Source organism: Sminthopsis crassicaudata, chromosome 2, assembly GCF_048593235.1.
Source record: "Sminthopsis crassicaudata isolate SCR6 chromosome 2, ASM4859323v1, whole genome shotgun sequence".
Lineage (NCBI taxonomy): Eukaryota > Metazoa > Chordata > Mammalia > Dasyuromorphia > Dasyuridae > Sminthopsis > Sminthopsis crassicaudata.
Window position 1 is genome coordinate 597664960 of NC_133618.1, and position 17192 is coordinate 597682151.

At 36.7% G+C, this 17192-nt stretch overlaps 1 pseudogene; it reads left to right on the forward strand.

Annotated features, from left to right (window-relative positions):
- Positions 1–238: 238 nt before the first annotated feature.
- LOC141552983 (cyclin-dependent kinase 9 pseudogene) overlaps positions 239–17192 on the forward strand; it is a 164727-nt pseudogene continuing 147773 nt past the window's right edge.

The following is a 17192-nucleotide window of genomic DNA, read 5'->3' on the forward strand; positions in this document are numbered from 1 at the left end:
GATTTTTAAAATAAAATAAGAGAAGTAGAATAATTGGGGAAATAAATGAGAATATCACAAGAAAATAATAAAAAATGAGCCAACAACTTGGTAAATGAATGAGGCATGCAAAAAATACTGAAGAAAATTATACCTTTAAAAAATAGAATAAATCGGTGGGGGTTGGAGTGTGGGGGATGTGGCGGAGGCAGCGGCAGCGGTGGTGGCTGCAGCGGGGCCAGGGCCAGGGGCAGCAGGGGCAGCCAGTGAGGCGGCGGGAGGCACGGGCGAGGCCGCCATGGCCAAGCAGTACGACACGGTGGAATGCCCCTTCTGCGATGAAGTGTTTAAGTACGAGAAGCTGGCCAAAATCGGCCAGGGCACCTTTGGTGAAGTCTTTAAGGCCAAACGTCGACAGACTGGCAAGAAGGTGGCCGTGAAGAAAGTGTTGATGGAAAATGAAAAGGAGGGGTTTCCCATCACTGCCTTAAGGGAAATCAAGATTCTCCAGCTTCTCAAACATGAGAATGTAGTCAACCTAATTGAGATCTGTAGGACCAAAGCCTCTCCCTATAACCGCTGCAAAGGCAGCATCTACCTGGTGTTTGATTTCTGTGAACATGACCTTGCTGGGCTGCTGAGCAATGCCCATGTTAAGTTCACTCTGTTGGAGATCAAGAAGGTGATGCAAATGCTGCTCAATGGTCTCTACTACATTCATCAGAACAAGATTTTACATCGAGATATGAAAGCTGCTAATGTTCTCATCACTTGGGATGGGGTCCTGAAGTTGGCTGACTTTTGTTTGTCTCGGGCTTTCAGTCTGGCCAAGAATAGCCAGCCAAACCGCTACACTAACAGAGTGGTGACCCTCTGGTACTGACCACCAGAACTGCTGCTTGGAGAGCGTGACTATGGCCCCCCAATAGATCTTTGGGGTGGAGGCTGCATCATGGCAGAGTAGTGGACTCGTAGCCCTATTATGCAGGGTAACACAGAACAACACCTACTGACCTTCATCAGTCAGCTCTGTGGCTCCATTACTCCAGAGGTGTGGCCTAATGTGGATAAATACGAGCTGTATGAGAAACTGGACCTGCCTAAAGGACAGAAATGGAAGGTCAAACAGCGTCTCAAAGCCTATGTTAAGGACCCTTATGCACTGGACCTAATCGACAAACTGTGGTGCTGGACCCCACCCAGCGTATTGACAGTGATGCTGCTCTCAACCATGACTTTTTCTGGTCAGACCCTATGCCCTCGGACCTCAAGAACATGCTCTCCACTCACAGTACTTCCATGTTTGAATACTTGGCTCCCTCTACAGAGAGGTGGTGGGCACATGTCCCAACAGCCAGCCAATCAGAGCCGCAACCCAGCAGCCACTAATCAGAGTTTGATCAAGTATTCTAAGGTCATACACAAGATTGGTCTTTGTGTTTTTGTTGTTTTTGTTTTTATATATATATGTATGTATATATATGTGTGTACATATATATATATATATATATGTATATATACATGTGACTTATGTTGCTGAGATCATGGGACATTTTTAATTGTTTCCCATTGCATACATACATACATACATATATATATATATATATATATATATATATATATATATATATATATATATATTTTAAACTTTTGCTCTGGCACCAAGGATCCCAGCTAGCATTATTATCCTAGACTGGCAAGCTAGCTGGTAAGGATGGAGCTCAGACTAATGGAAGGACATTGCAACATCTGGCTACTCCATCCTCAGGACTCACATTTATGGATGACACCTGGCACTGTCTTCCCTTCTAGAAGAGATTTCCGATTTTGAATGGAGCAAGCACAAAGCATCTTCAGACCATTCTATTTCTGGGTCGTCCTAGAAATTCTACAGGTTTCTCTTCCTTCCTCTATTAACCAGAGGATTAGATAATTTTGGATAGCCCTGGAGCTTCTGGTATTAGAAAAATCCCTGGAAGCTTCTTTGGGTCTTGCCTTTGGAGAGTGTACCTGTTGACTGATGGGAAGATCACCAACCCTCTTTGAATCTCATGGTTCTCTCAACACCTCTCATTGTACATTCTGAGACATACCCTTCCATGGAGTGAGCCCCTGGGAATCCAAGAGGATCAATTGGGTCTGGTCCCTCCTTGATCTCATTGCAGCAGCTTGGAGGGCAGAGGAACAATTTTGGTTTTCTTTTTAGAAAAATTGTATCATGTTAACTTCTTTGATTTTTGCTTGACAACACTGGTTATAATTAAAAGTTGACTTTTCCTAAAAAAAATAGAATAAGTCAAATACTAAGAGACACAAAATTGGCCAAATAGAAAAAAGATGTGTGTAATATTTCATTGGCAAAACAAGTAATCTAGGAACTAGATCAAGGAAAAACAATTTAAGAATGATTAGATTACCTGAAAGCCATGGTAAAAAACAAACAAACAAACAAAAACCTATATATCATCTTTCAAGAAATTATCAAAAAAATTTCCTGACATTGTAAAGCTAGAGAGTAAAATAGAAATTGAAAGAGTTTACCAATTTCCTCTTGAACATAATTCAAAATAAAATCTCCCAGAAATACTATAGCCAAATTAGAAGGCTCCCAAGTCAAGGAGAGCATATTTTTAAGAAGCAAGAAGGAAACAATTCAAATACCATGAAATCAGCATCAGAATAACATAAGAAATAGCAGTTTCTACATTAAAGGATCAGAGGGCTCAAGATATGATATTCTAAAGGGCAAAAGGAACTAGGATTACAACCAAGAATCACCTACCCAGCAAAATTCAGTAAAAATCTTTTAGGGAAAAATGAAATAGAGACTTTTCAGGCATGCTAGATTCAAAGACCAGAGCTGAATAGAAAATTTGACTTTCAAAAACAAGAGTGAAGGTAAATAGGAAGATAGGGATGGATATAAAAGATAAATGCATGAGTAAAAACATATTAATTTAATAATTACTATATGCTAAACACTAAATCTTTTTAACTTTCCCCAGACAACACATTTCTTTTTCTTTTCCTACATCTTTATTCATACTTTCCCTACCTGAGGATGTCCTCCTGTAACTCTACTTCACAAGTTAGCACCAGACTTCCACTCTCCATCCTCCATGACATCATTTCCAGTAATGTAAGAAAAGGACAGGAATTGATGGATACCTGCATGTGGGAAGGGAAAAGGAAGTTTAAGATACCTTGAGTTTCAAGTTCATGTGACAAGATTAGAACAAATCATCTGTGAGGGCGCTTCTGGTTGTGATCTATGATACAATGATCCTACTCTATGAAATGTTTATGAATGAGAGACCAAGATATAGACTGAGAGAATAAGCAGGGCCGGATCACAGACTGAAGTACAATCTCTAATGTACTAAAAAGTTTGGAGCTGGGTGACATCCCTCTTGGTGATCCTGAAAAGAGAGGGAGAACAGAGAATGGAAAATGGATACTGGAAACTAGTATTGAAAATGGGGAAGGGACAGAGAGGGAGGAAGAGAGAGGAGGAAAGAGGAGTAGGGAAGTAAGTATACAAGAGGAAGCATGAGGGAGATAAAAATTCTTTTCAACATCACACCTTGTATACTCTTAGTATTCAAATATGCTTCAAAATCCTTGGAATCTTGTAATGAGCAAGAAGGAGCAAGATTGCCTAATGAAAACTTATTAATACTGATTCATAAATTTGGGGAAATAATTTGTGTATTGCTTTAGACTTTTCAGTACCCTCCTTCTCTAATCTATTTTGAATTGCATAGCAATCCTGTGAAATACATAGAGAATAGTCTTCCTTCCTTCCTTCCTTCCTTCCTTCCTTTCCTTCCCTTCCCTTCCTTCCTTCCTTCCTTCCTTCCTTCCTTCCTTCCTTCCTTCCTTCCTTCCTTCCTTCCTTCCTTCCTTCCTTCCTTCCTTCCTTCCTTCTCTTTCTTTCTTCCTTTCTTTCTTTGTTTCTTCCTTCCTTCCTTCCTTCCTTCTCTTTCTTTCTTCCTTTCTTTCTTTGTTTCTTCCTTCCTTCCTTCCTTCCTTCCTTCTCTTTCTTTCTTCCTTTCTTTCTTTGTTTCTTCCTTCCTTCCTTCCTTCCTTCCTTCCTTTCTTTCTTTCTTTCTTTCTTCTTTCTTTCTTTCTTTCTTTCTTTCTTTCTTTCTTTCTTTCTTTCTTTCTTTCTTTCTTTCTTTCTTTCTTTCTTTCTTTCTTTCTTTCTTTTCTTTCTTTCTTTCTTTCTTTCTTTCTTTCTTTCTTTCTTTCTTTCTTTCTTTCTTTCTTTCTGTCTGTCTGTCTGTCTGTCTTTCTTTCTTTCTTTCCTGTCTGTCTTTCTCTTTCTGTCTTTCTTTCCCTTTCTTATTTCCTCCCTTCCTCTTCCTTTTCTCCCTCCTTCCTTCCTTCCTTTTGTTCTTTCCTTCCTCCTTTTCTTCTTCCTTTTTTTACTTTTCTTTCTTTTTTCTTCCTTTCTCTTTCTTCCTTTCTTTCTTTCCCTTTCTTCTTTCTTCCATTCTTCTCTCCCTCCCTCCTTCACTTCTTTCCTCCCTCCCTCTTTCCCTTCCTTCCTTCCTTGTCTTTTTTTTTTGTTTTCTTTTTTCCTCCTTCTGCAATGCAAGTCTCCCAAAGTCATAGAATTTCTTAACCCAAACCTGCCCACATCCAAATTGCTTAAATCTCAATCCTGTGTTTCAATATGTTGATGGAATATTAATATATTAATATTAGGGCAGTTAATCTTTCCCCCAACATACACAGAAGCACACACACTCACACACACACACAGTACTAATTGGGACAATTGCAGACTGTAGGTTCTCTGAATTAACATTATTCTCAGATAGACTGCAAAGGGATGCATCTATGGGTCCTTTGGACAATGGATATATAAAGAGAGCACTAGACTCTGGTGTAGATCTCCTGAGAGCCCAAGGAAGTTCATTGTGGAATCATCTTTATCTCCTTGCCGGCTACTACTTCTCTGCTTTTATAATTTTGGGAACTGCTTTTTACTTACCTGGTTGATTATTTATATTGAGAATTGCTGAATATATTTTAATGAAAAAAATGCATGGTTTAATCATCAGGCTCTGAGAAATCCATTGCCTCAAATGTAGAACCCTGACTAGAACAACTACTTATTTAAAATGGGCTGACTCTTAAGTTTTCTCTTTATCTTCAGTCACCAGTGACTTTGGCTTTGAATATCTAGAGTAAAAAGTTAGTGCTAGAAGAGACTTTAAAAGTCATATACTGCTATCCCTTCATTTACCCACAAGGGTAAATTTAAAGAGTCAGGGACTGACTCTTTAAGTTTTCTTTTTCTCTTCAGTTACCGATGACTTTGAGTTTGGATATCTAGAGTAAAGAATTAGTGCTAGAAGAGACTTTTAAGGTCATATACTGCTATCACTTCATTTACCAAGAAGGAAACAGTAAGAAATTACCTAATATTCTGTAGATAATATATAGCAGAAACAAAATTTGAACTTAAGTCTTCAGATTCCAAGTCCAAAATTCTTTCCATTATACCATGATGCTTTTCATTATATCATGGAGAAAAGGGAAGAAGATCTCTCTGAGTGATGAGAAGGGAAAATATGTATAGATTAAAGGGAATAAAAAGGAAGTCCAGAGGCAGGGGGGCTTGGCTTGAATTCTAGCTCTCCTATCTGTTATATGATCTTAGATAAGTTATTTAAAGTCTGTGCTTCTCAATTTCCCCAGACCCTATGATAAATGGACCAAAGCCTCCCATCTCACATACTCACAACACAATTTTAAATATATGGAAAAAGAGCCATGGGAAGTATAGATTTCTATCACATCATGCAGGAGGTTCTTGTTCACATACAAAATTGAGCCAAGATGGACTGTCACAGTTGCAATGAATTTTGCATGAATGACCCTTGAGAGTCTTCTCAGCAACTCACTTATCTCCTAGATTACCCCTGGCATCAAATAGATTTGTGAATTAACTGAGGGGTGACCTATGGGAAGGGAGGTCTCAGTATTCGCCACCTATAAAAATTCAGTAGAGCAGATCATGTAGTAAGCTGTCAATATTAGCCTAGTCTATTTAAGAGAAACTGATGAAGCTGTTGGAAATGATATACATTAATGGTGCATCCAGAATCAACCCTTCCCACAGCTTAATAATTCTATAAAAATGGATACATTCCTGTAGTTGTGAAAGCAAGTTAATGGTCTCATTGGGGAAGGGAGGACATATAATACTTTTTTTTCCCTTTAGGAGGAGGAATGATTGGATGAGTTATACATATTCATCAGAGGATGAATAATAATCAGGGATGGTTTCTCATTTCAGATGAAATTTGCATGAGCCTTGGGCATTAGTGATTGAATGCCACCTCTGGCTTTACCCTGGAGCACACCCAAGGAAGTGATGGTCCTTTACTAATATTATAATCCCTTAGTACCAGGGCTGCATGTGAAAGTATGTAGAGCACAGCACATGCTTTTTAGTGATTTCCCAAACCTTCTCCACTGTGTTCTCTGCTCTATTGTCCTCATTTATAGCAGAGATCCAGCATGATTGTTCCATTACTATAGCAATGTGCTTCAGATTCAGATACTGTGGATTCCTTTGTTTCAATAATATGATTAATTTTTATTTTTCTGTTTTGTTTTGAGGATTTTCTGCACATTACAACAGTGCTGTGCATATAGTCAGGGAACCCTTGAAGGAGCAGTGTATAATGTATATTGTAGAAAGTTGGCCTGTGTCCAAAACCAATTCTATTACCAATTAGTTCTATCTATAAAATAGGGGTAATGACATTTATCCTAGCTACATTGAGTTACTTTGATGGCTAAGTAGAATAATATACACAAAGCGTCTTGTAACTACAGAGGACAGGTGTAGAGTCAGTACAGCACTGGGAATAGAGAGCCAAGATAGACTGGAAGTTAAAGCTGTGTCTCTGACACACCACTATCTGTGCATATGTCATGAAGAATCAGACATGACTGAGTGACCAACTAGCAACAACATATCATGTGTAAAGCAATATGACCACAAGGTGAGGCAAGGGGAAAACAAAGGGAAAAGACTCCTTACTACATGAGATTTCCTTAATAAAACAAAGACAGATGCTATTTATCAATAGGTAATTATGCAAACAGTTTATTTAATAACAGAGAAGCTGATAGCAAATTAAGGGGAAAGGAGAAAGTAGTACTTTTATTTGTTTATTAGTGCTACCTAATACATTATGATCTCTTTCTGGAATTGAGAAAAGTGAGTTGGGCTCAAGGAATTCCATAACTATTGAGAAATAAAACACAAGACCTCTAACCTTACAGTCACTCTGATTTATCCACTTAGAGTTATCCTCAGCTCTTTACTCTCATTCATCTTCTTTAGTTCATATTTAATGATTTACCAAATTTTGTCAATTCATTCTTCACATCTGTCCCTTTCTTTCTGCTGATATGTCTATCAATCTAGTTAATATCATGATCATTTCTTTCATGGACTATTTCAGTAGTCTTCTACTAAGTCTTTTTGTAGCCAATCTTCTCCCCTACCAATTGATCTTCCAAGAAATTGGATGTACAGGTCTATGAGCTAGTACATAAAAATCTTGGCCAAGCATTGCAGAAGGAAAAAGCTGAGACTCAAAATCAAATAAGAGAGTGTCAAGTAGTTTTCATTTGGGTATTAAACAGTATCTTAATTATTAAATTATAGAATAATCTTCAAAATAATTAAATAATTATGAGATAAGCTTTAATTTTTATAAGTTGGTCTCCATCAATAATCTATCTTTTTACATAACTATTCCTGCAATATGGCTATCCAATCATAAGACCTAAAAAGCTACCATCTTTGAAGACTCAAAACAATGGATTACACATGCAAGGTAAAAGAGAGATGCTTGGTGAATATAAGTAAACTGCAGCACATTAAAATGATGAATTGTACAAGAAGCAACATAGCAGATAACACTCAGAAAATGTAAGCTTGGGAAAGAAAATGTATGCTTAGCCCATTCAGCCAATAAGCATTTATTAAGTATCTACTAGGATAAGAAGAATAGCAAGAATGAGGAACAAGAACAAATTAATGACTGAGATATTGCAATGATATATATAAGATTTAAAAACCTAGAGAAAGCTTTTCAGTACAATTGATAGATCCATTCCAGAACATAGAAGAATTATGGCAAACCATGGACAAAGATCTCAGAAGAGGACTTGTACCAGTGGATGGAATATATACTTTGGTGTATACTTATGGTATTTCCTTTGTGAGAACAAACTAAAATTTGAAATAACTTTTAGAAATTTAGAATGTCATTTGGGAGAGGTGACTGAGCCAGAAAAAAATATGGGACTCTTTTTTAGGCTTTAGAAATTTTATATTACATAGGATTTAGATGTACACAGTTCAGCAATTTTTCTGAGAAGGAAACTCTAAAGCATGGTAAATTGACATGGAAACCAGTAAATATGAACATTTGATAAAATTTGGGTGGAGTCAAGCACAAGCAAGATATCAAATGTGCACTTGGGTAGACCTAAAACAAGACCTGGGTGGGTAGATTCAAAATATAAATGTTTTGAGTAGATCTAGATCCCAAATTCCTTGTAGCCATCACTGGAATTCCTGGAAAGTTATTGGGATCAGGATAACATTCTTTATTCAGACAGTCTCTAGTCATATAAAATTAGACAAACAATATAATTTTCCAAACAATATAATAATGCATTTTAATGAATCTCATTGATATTTATATATCAATATTGAGTCAAATATTAAAGTGAGTGAACTAGACTATGCTTCCCTACTGAACTTTATTCGCAGGGAAATAATTAATGTAATAACTTCCTTAATACTGTCTTCTGCTTTGCCTACACTGCTCTCAATTATATGATATACAAGATTGAGGAAACTCTTTTCTGGACATGCTTATAGAATTTGTGTAAATCTACAGACTGGTATCATGCTTTTGAGATAAAATTGAGTTATTAACACATCATCAGAAAATAAGGGGACAAATGACTATGAATTGCACAAATGGAAATTACAAAGGTAATGTTTTTGTATCTTATTTTGGTGAAAATCTTAAATTGCTAGAAAAAAGTATCTCTCTAGTTGCATCTGCCAAAAAATCTTTTCTGATCTGAGTATGTGTGTGTGTGTGTGTGTGTGTGTATGTATGTATTTTTAAAATCTCATCTAGCTTTTCCCAATTATCCTGAATGTTTGTGCCTTCCCTTTCAGATTACCTCCAATTTTTTCCATTGTGTACGTTTTCATAAACAATTTTTCTATATTGTTTCACCATTTAGACTGTGACCTTATTCAGAAAGCAGGAACTGTTTTTTGTCTTTCTTTGTATTTTTAGCATTTAATATAGTGCCTGACACATAATAGGTACTTAATAAAATGTTTATTAACTGACCTGAAGGATCATTTTTTAGGCAACATTTTGTTCTACTAAGTCAAATACTTTGTTTTAAACAATGTACCATAAACACAAAGGGATCTTACATTCTGTATACTTCTTAGCCTATTCTGTCTTCATAAAGATTTAGTCTGATACAAAAAACTCATAAATCTTACTTGTCCTCTTTTCATATTTTCATCAAGAATATCCTTGGTATATTCATAGATCCTTCTCATAAAAAAATTATATCTATGGGAAAGTAAATATGGATTGGTAGATGTTCATGTATTTTCAATCACCTCTTTAGACAATAATGTAGTCTGTTTCTATTCTTTTTGGCATCTTGCCTTTCTGTGATATATCTTGAAAGCTGATTCTCTTAGTTAATTAAAAATTGTTATCACCAGTATGAATTTCTTTTTTGTGTTCAGTTTCAATTGGTCTTTCTAACTTAAGATTGTGGGATTTTCACTTCCTTTTATGCCAAATGAGATAATGGTAGTTCTACTGGAACTACTACAACAAATAAATCACCACAGAAATTATGGTAAATTTGTTTCACTTCTTATCTATTCATTATACTCCTCCTAATTACACTCTTAAGATGATCTAGATTAATCAGTTGCCATGTTAAATTTTCTTCAAGCATGCTATGCATTAAACAATGCATATATATTATTCAATTTGGTTTAATAAGCATTTAATTGGTACTTACTGTTAGCAAGGCATTGTCCTATAGGCACAGGTCATGTAATCATGAAATCTGACATAAATTCTGACCTCAAAGGTGTTATAATCTAATAGTGGACATAAGACATCTAAAGAATCACTATGGTTCATGGAAGAATGAGATAAAAAGGAATAGTAAATGTGCCCATGATTTTTTTTTTTTTTTAAGATAGCATACTTCCTTAAAAGTAACTTGTTCTCAAGTCTTTGCATCAAGTCCTTGCTTAGAAGGGAAAAAAAACAAAAAACAAAAAAAAAAATTTTCTCTTGAGGAAATCCATTCCAGTTTTTGATAATTTTATTTGTTGGGAAGTTTTTGTTGTTGGTTATTTTATGATGATCATAACATGGTCTTCTTGGGACTTCTCTTCATTGCTTCTACTTCTATCTTATTGGTCTAAACAGAAGACATTTTTTTACACAAGAGCTGGATAAAGAAACCTATTATATTCCTTTAAGTCTTGTCTTCTTTAATCCCTATAATCACTTATCAGATGATATAGTCTTGTGGCTCCTTGCCATGCTGACTGTCTACTATTGGATTGTCTCTGACTTATCAATATCCTTCCTAAAAAATAGAACCCAGAACAGATCATTATTCTTCAGATGTGGTTTGACAAGGGAAGAATACAATGGGACCATCACCATCCTGTTTCTATGCTTATATATTTCAAGTATCTCTCTTGGCTCCCATATCACATTATTGATTCATAATGACCTTAAGTACCACTAAAATCTCCTAATGTTTAAAAATGAACTACACTTTCATCATACTGAATAAGAAATTTAAAATTTCATATTAGAATTATAAGCTCACTCAAATCTAACAGGTCTGAGCTTCCAAATTATGGGAACTTGACCGTTCCATGAACTCTGTATATTTTTGACAGTAGATACTAGGAACTAGCCATTCCTAGAGATGTTTATGCTCCAGAGAGGAGTGGCTCCCTCCCTGGGCATAGACAATTAATAAAGAACTGTCAAGATACAGACGATATGGAACGAGTCAACTAGTGAAGCCCTCCTGTACCCTGCACCTGCACAGATGTATGTGCCAAACCCTTATATAATTTTTTGGCAAAAATCCTTCTTTGTCTAAAGACATATAAAAAGTCAGTGTCCCATATTATGGCTGAGTCTCATGCGTGGGGAGGACACTTTGCCTGGAAAAATCTTTACACAATTCAAGTTGAGAAGGCTGAAAAAGAGGGGCTCCCAGCCGTTTGATGATCTTGTGGGTTCCCTTGAGTTGGTGATGTATTCTCTTCCTCTATCTGCTATAATTGTCATATTGTTAATTGTTCGTATTCTCTTCCTCTATCTGCTATAATTGTCATATTGTTAATTGTTCTTATTTCTATTTGTTTTTTTATGCAAATCTAAACTATCTATACTTTGTCTTATTTGATTAAAACTTTTTACTTTTACTTTTTAACTGAGCTTGAGAGCGTCATTTATAGGAGCGAATCCGAACTTTTCTTTAAAATCACAATACACATACTTTCCCTATCTCATAGTTGTGTAACAAGTTGGAGTTTTGTAGATCAAAGTCTGAAACTTTACATTTATTCCCATTAAATTCCATTTTACTTGATTGAGTCTTATTGTGTTCAGACTAGCTCTCTGGAGGACCAAGGTCCTCCTTGGTCTTAGAAGAGGAGTGATGAGGCAGGACCCACGTGGATGGTGAAACATGGAGTTTATTTATTCCAAATTCTCTCACCCATATATATTTGAATACCCTTTTATAAACAAAGCAACACTATAGTGCCCATGTATACTACATAAACAACTTGCTAATGTGTGTAGATGACTCTTTGTCACCTGGAATCACTCTGGTTCAATCACAACACAGGTGGTCACCAACCCGACTACTCAGGAAGGTGGATAGTCCAGACATTGTCAGCAGGTTCCCTCTGGGCTGAAGGGTTTATCCTTCATCCAGAGTTCCCCCACTGTCTGTGCTCCTCTACAGAGTCTCAAACTCTAGTCTAGCCACAGGTGATCACTATTCTTAAATTTACTAATATACCTTGGATCAGGTATTGTTTCAGGGGAAACTCACCACCATCAAGTAGAAATAGCTATAGGGCATAGTGGAGAAATTGTTATATTTGGAGACAAGAAGTTCTGAGGTAGAATCCTATTTTAGGTAGCTATTAGTTCTGGGAACCTAGGTAAGTCATTTAACTTCTTGCAGCCTCAGTTTTTTCATCCATATTATGGGGATAATTATTACCCTAGTTCAAAGACTTTTGTGAAGATCAAATGAGATAACAGATGTGAATCATTTAGTAAAATTTTAAAACACTTTAAAAAGGTTTACTTTTAAATGATGCCAGATGATGTGTTGGAGATACTTAAGAAATCCATTATTGCTTACTTTGAGCAACTATCTTTGATGGCTTTATTCTAGGAAGGCAGGCATCTTTCCTTTATGTCCAGACATTCCATGGAATAATCTTATCCTATCCCCAGTTGTCTGTATTCAAAGTTATTCAAGATCTAGATGGGAGGTAGTTTAGTGAGCCTTAGATAGTCCTGCCATAGCAAGTGGCTGTACAGACCAGCATGATCCTTTGGTGCCAAACAGGAATAATGAGGCACCCATTCTCTGTGTGTTTACAGTGAAATACTCTTGGGAGCATTACACCCAATAGATTTCTAGAATAATTCATGATACCTTACAAATAATCCTCCTTTCTAGGCAATTGAATTCAATATCTTTTAAGCACATGGAATTTCCATAATGAGAGAAAAAACTTTTTGAAGATTCTTTGATTGAGCAGATCTTTGAGTCTGAACTTACTCTACAATTTGGAGGCTCATTAAACAGATTAAAGGATCATTGTCTGTAGCGACCTGTCGTCTCCAGAAGCTGCTGGATCGCTCTCTGGGAAGAGATCTGCTGTGTCAACTCAAATCTCTTGGACAGATTCTTCTTCCTGTAGTGAATCGTTGTCTCCAGGCACTTGCTGTTAACTCTTGTCCAGAGAAGTGACTTCCCTTCCTGCAGAGAGCCCCGTCAAGCCTGATGCAATGCAGAGTCTTCTTCTATCTCTGGGTGTCCTCTCTTTTATTCTCCCAGAGAATGGGCGTGGGATAATGCAAGGGCTTCTGGGAAGAACCACTTCAGCCAATGAGCTTGCTCCTTCTATCAAGTCAACCTGAGTTCTCACCTTGTAATTGTCCAACCTGAATTCTCACCTTGTCACTATCCAGACAACCTGAGTTCTCACCTAGTAATCCTAACATCTCCCCCTTTCTTTTGATTTAGAACATAGGACAGTCATGATCTTGAAACATAAATCCATCAATATGGGAAGTATTACACATAATTACATAAATTACCTAAGCACATAGTAACATAGTAACATAATACATGCTAGAAGTATATGACAAATAACATAATCAAATAATCATAAATTGAAAATTTATAAATGTCCATAAGTCCATTGTCCATTAGTTTCATCTTGTGTGAGGAAGTCCAATGATTCCTGCTGGTTTTTAAAGTTCTTTAACAGTCTTCTTATTATCCATGCTCTTTCAGTGTCAGATGTTTCTTAGATCTTCTCCTTTATTTTGAGGTCTTTCTCTTTTTCTGTCTCTCTCTGATGGACAAGGCGAATATGACTCGTTGGCACCCATCTGATTCCTTCTCCTGCTGAAGAAATACAAGCAAACCCTCTCCCCCAGGCAGTTAACCTATCTGGTCCCTTCCCTTCACAACTTTCTGGATCTCTCCACATCACCTGGTGATTATCTAAGGACAGTGGAGATGCTCGCACTGGACACTGCCCTTCTGGTGGGTTATAAAACCTGTCTGCCGGAGCCAGTGCATCTTTGTCAAAAATTAGAAAATTAATGGTATAGAGAACTAAATTTAGAAGTTCCCTAGGGCTACCTGTGGCTCCCCCTTTCTTTTGTTTTTGGAGGAATGTCTTAATATCTCTGTTTCTTCTCTCTACTATTGCCTGCCCTTGAGGATTAAAGGGTATGCCCGTGGTATGTAAAATCTTATACTGTGCACAAAAGTGTGTAAAATGTTTGGACGTATATGCAGGTCCATTGTCTGTTTTTATTGCTTGTGGCACACCCATAATTGCAAAAGCTTGTATAAGGAATTCAGTGACCACTCGGGCTGTCTCTTTTGCTGATGGCATTGCAAATGTGAATCCTGAAAAGGTGTCTACCACGACATGAATAAAAGATAGACGACCAAAAGATTTATAATGGGTCACATCCATTTGCCAGATTTCATTGGGTCTCAAACCACGAGGATTCTTCCCTGGAGGGAGTGTAGGAGCATGGAAAGGAAGACAAGCTGTACAGCTTTTTACTATGCTCCTAGCTTCCTCTCTTGTGATTCCAAATTGTAAACGTAAAGCTCGAGCAGCCTGATGATATTTAGAATGAGATTCTTGTGCTTCCTGAAATAAAGGACTACTGGCTAACATGGTTAGAAGGCTATCTGCCTTTGAATTTCCATTAAAAATGGGACCTGGAAGTCCACTATGTGAGTGGACATGCAAGATATAAATCTTGCCTGGATGTTTTCTCACTTGCTCTTGAAGTTCCTTAAAGAGCTGATAAATATTGGAGGCTGCAAATTTTATTTGGGCTGTGGCAATTCTTTGTACTACACCTACTGAATAGGCTGAATCAGTAATTATATTTACGTCTCCTGGGTAATAAGTAAGAGCTAGCATGATAGCAAATAATTCATTCTGTTGAGTGGATTGAAAAGGAGTCCTGATTACTCTCTTTATGGTTAAATCATGAGAGTATATAGCACAAATATTTTCTTTGGAGGTGTCTGTAAAGATTGTTGGTCCTTTAAGAGGAACCTTAGAAACCTTTTCTTCAAAAATCCATCGCCAATTATGTAGTAGCCGGGTAATCTTTAATGGAGATCCATGTGCAAAATTTTGAGCGGTGGCCAATAAAATTTGCCATTCTGGGATGGTCTCACAGCATACATTAATTTGTGCGTTAGTATAGAATGTGTATATTTTTTCAGGACTTATTCCAGATAATTGTGTTACTCTCTTAATAGCCTTTAATAAAATCCTAGCCACAAGCACTGGGTAAGGTGTAAGGCTTTGTTCTGGTTGTGCTGGGAGGTTCACCCACTCAATCACTCTGTCTCCTTGATGAAGGACTGCTGTGGGTGCCTCTTTTGTAGCAAAAACTGATATTTCCAAGGGTTTTTGAGTGACTCTTTCAACCACATTGGATAAAGCCAGTTCAACTTCTCTCAAAGCCTCTTGTGCTTCTTTTGTAAGCTGGCGTGGTGAATTTAAAGCACTGTCTCCCCTTAAAATGTCATCTAGAGGTTGTAGTTGATTGGTAGTTAAGCCTAACACTGGACGCATCCATTGGATATCTCCTATTAATTTTTGAAAGTCATTTAAGGTGTTCAACTTCTCTGTTCTTAAAGAAAGCTTTTGTACTGTGAGTGTCTTAGGATATACTTCATATCCTAAATATTGAAAAGGAGCATGTCTTTGAATTTTTTCTGTAGCTATATGCAGTTTGTAGTACTTTAATGTTTCCATGGTCTTTTGTAGACATGCTTCTAACATTTGTTCCTCAGGTGCACATCCCAAAATATCATCCATATAATGTAACAATATTACTTTTGGAAAGGCTTTTCTTACTGGAGCAAGAGCAGCTGCAACATACATTTGGCACATAGTAGGGCTGTTTTTCATTCCCTGTGGCAAAACTGTCCATTCATATCTTTTATAAGGCTCGGCCAAATTAACACTAGGCACTGAAAAAGCAAATCTTTTCATATCCTCCTTATCTAGAGGAATAGAATAGAAACAATCCTTAATGTCTATAACCCATAGAGGCCATTCTCACCTAGTAATCCTAACAATTGTCCTCTGAGTAAAGTCAAGAAGCACTTGATCTCTCTGTATAGTCAAAGTGTTTGCATTTAGAGATTGATAATTTATTGCCTAATAGAGCTCTCTTAGTTCTTGAAGGAGTTCTACACCTTTATGCTTCTTATGAAGTTCTAAGGCATTTCCTCCTGGGCCAGCTTTCTCTGAGTTTTTAGAATTTATTAATGTCCCACTGAGGCAGGAAATAAGAATTTATGGGCACTTATTCATCTAGCCATCAGAGACCCTTTCTTTGTCTTTCAGTTTCATAAAGGAAAGAAAAGGTTTTTGCTATATATGTGACAGTTTTTAAAACTGTCAAAAAAAATCTATTTATTTGACCCTCAAGTACAGTGTAAATGGTGAAGGGCAAAGGAAAGTCCAAGTTATATTCTTGCTTTCATTATTGTTATAATGAAAGGGATGTACTATGATATACTAAATATAAATTAATTCAATCTAAGGATCTCAAAATCTGTGGAGTGTGTCTATAAAATATGTGTGTCTATGATATGAATGACATGAGGGTGTTACTGTATCCAAGGAGAACACCAATATATTGAGACTTAAGAAAACTAGCAAAAAAAAAAAATACTTTGACATTTTGAAAGGCTGCATTATATGGGAACTCCTTTCAGTTTCTCATAATTTTTTATATTTATATAAATTAAAATCCCTCAGTGATAAAGGGGAAAGAGAACTGCATTTGAAATTTTAGGATTGAAGTTTAAATCCTGCCTCTTATTTTAGGAAGTTAGTCAATGAGAATTTATTAAACACCTTTTATATATAGGATAGTTTCCCTAAGTTTGCACATTTTACATTTCTTTGCTCAGAGCACAACACCTTCTCTGATAAGGGCATGTCATATTGGGCAGTCCTATGCCAGTGTCTCCCATGTTACAAATCAATTCTAAAGCTCTTAAGAGAGACCTTGAGAGTGTCCTTGTATCATTTTTTTCTGACCACATTGTGAGTGTTTGCCCTGTATAATTCTCCTTAAAATAGTCTTTTTGGCAAGCATACATTTGGCATTCAAACATTATGGCCAGTCCAACAGAGTTGTGCTGTCTATAGTAGAGTTGAAATACTTGGCCGTTCAGTTCAAGAAAGGACCTCAGTGTTTGGTATCTTATCCTTTTAAGTGATCTTCAAAATATTCCTAAGACAATTCATTTGGAAGCATTTCAATTTC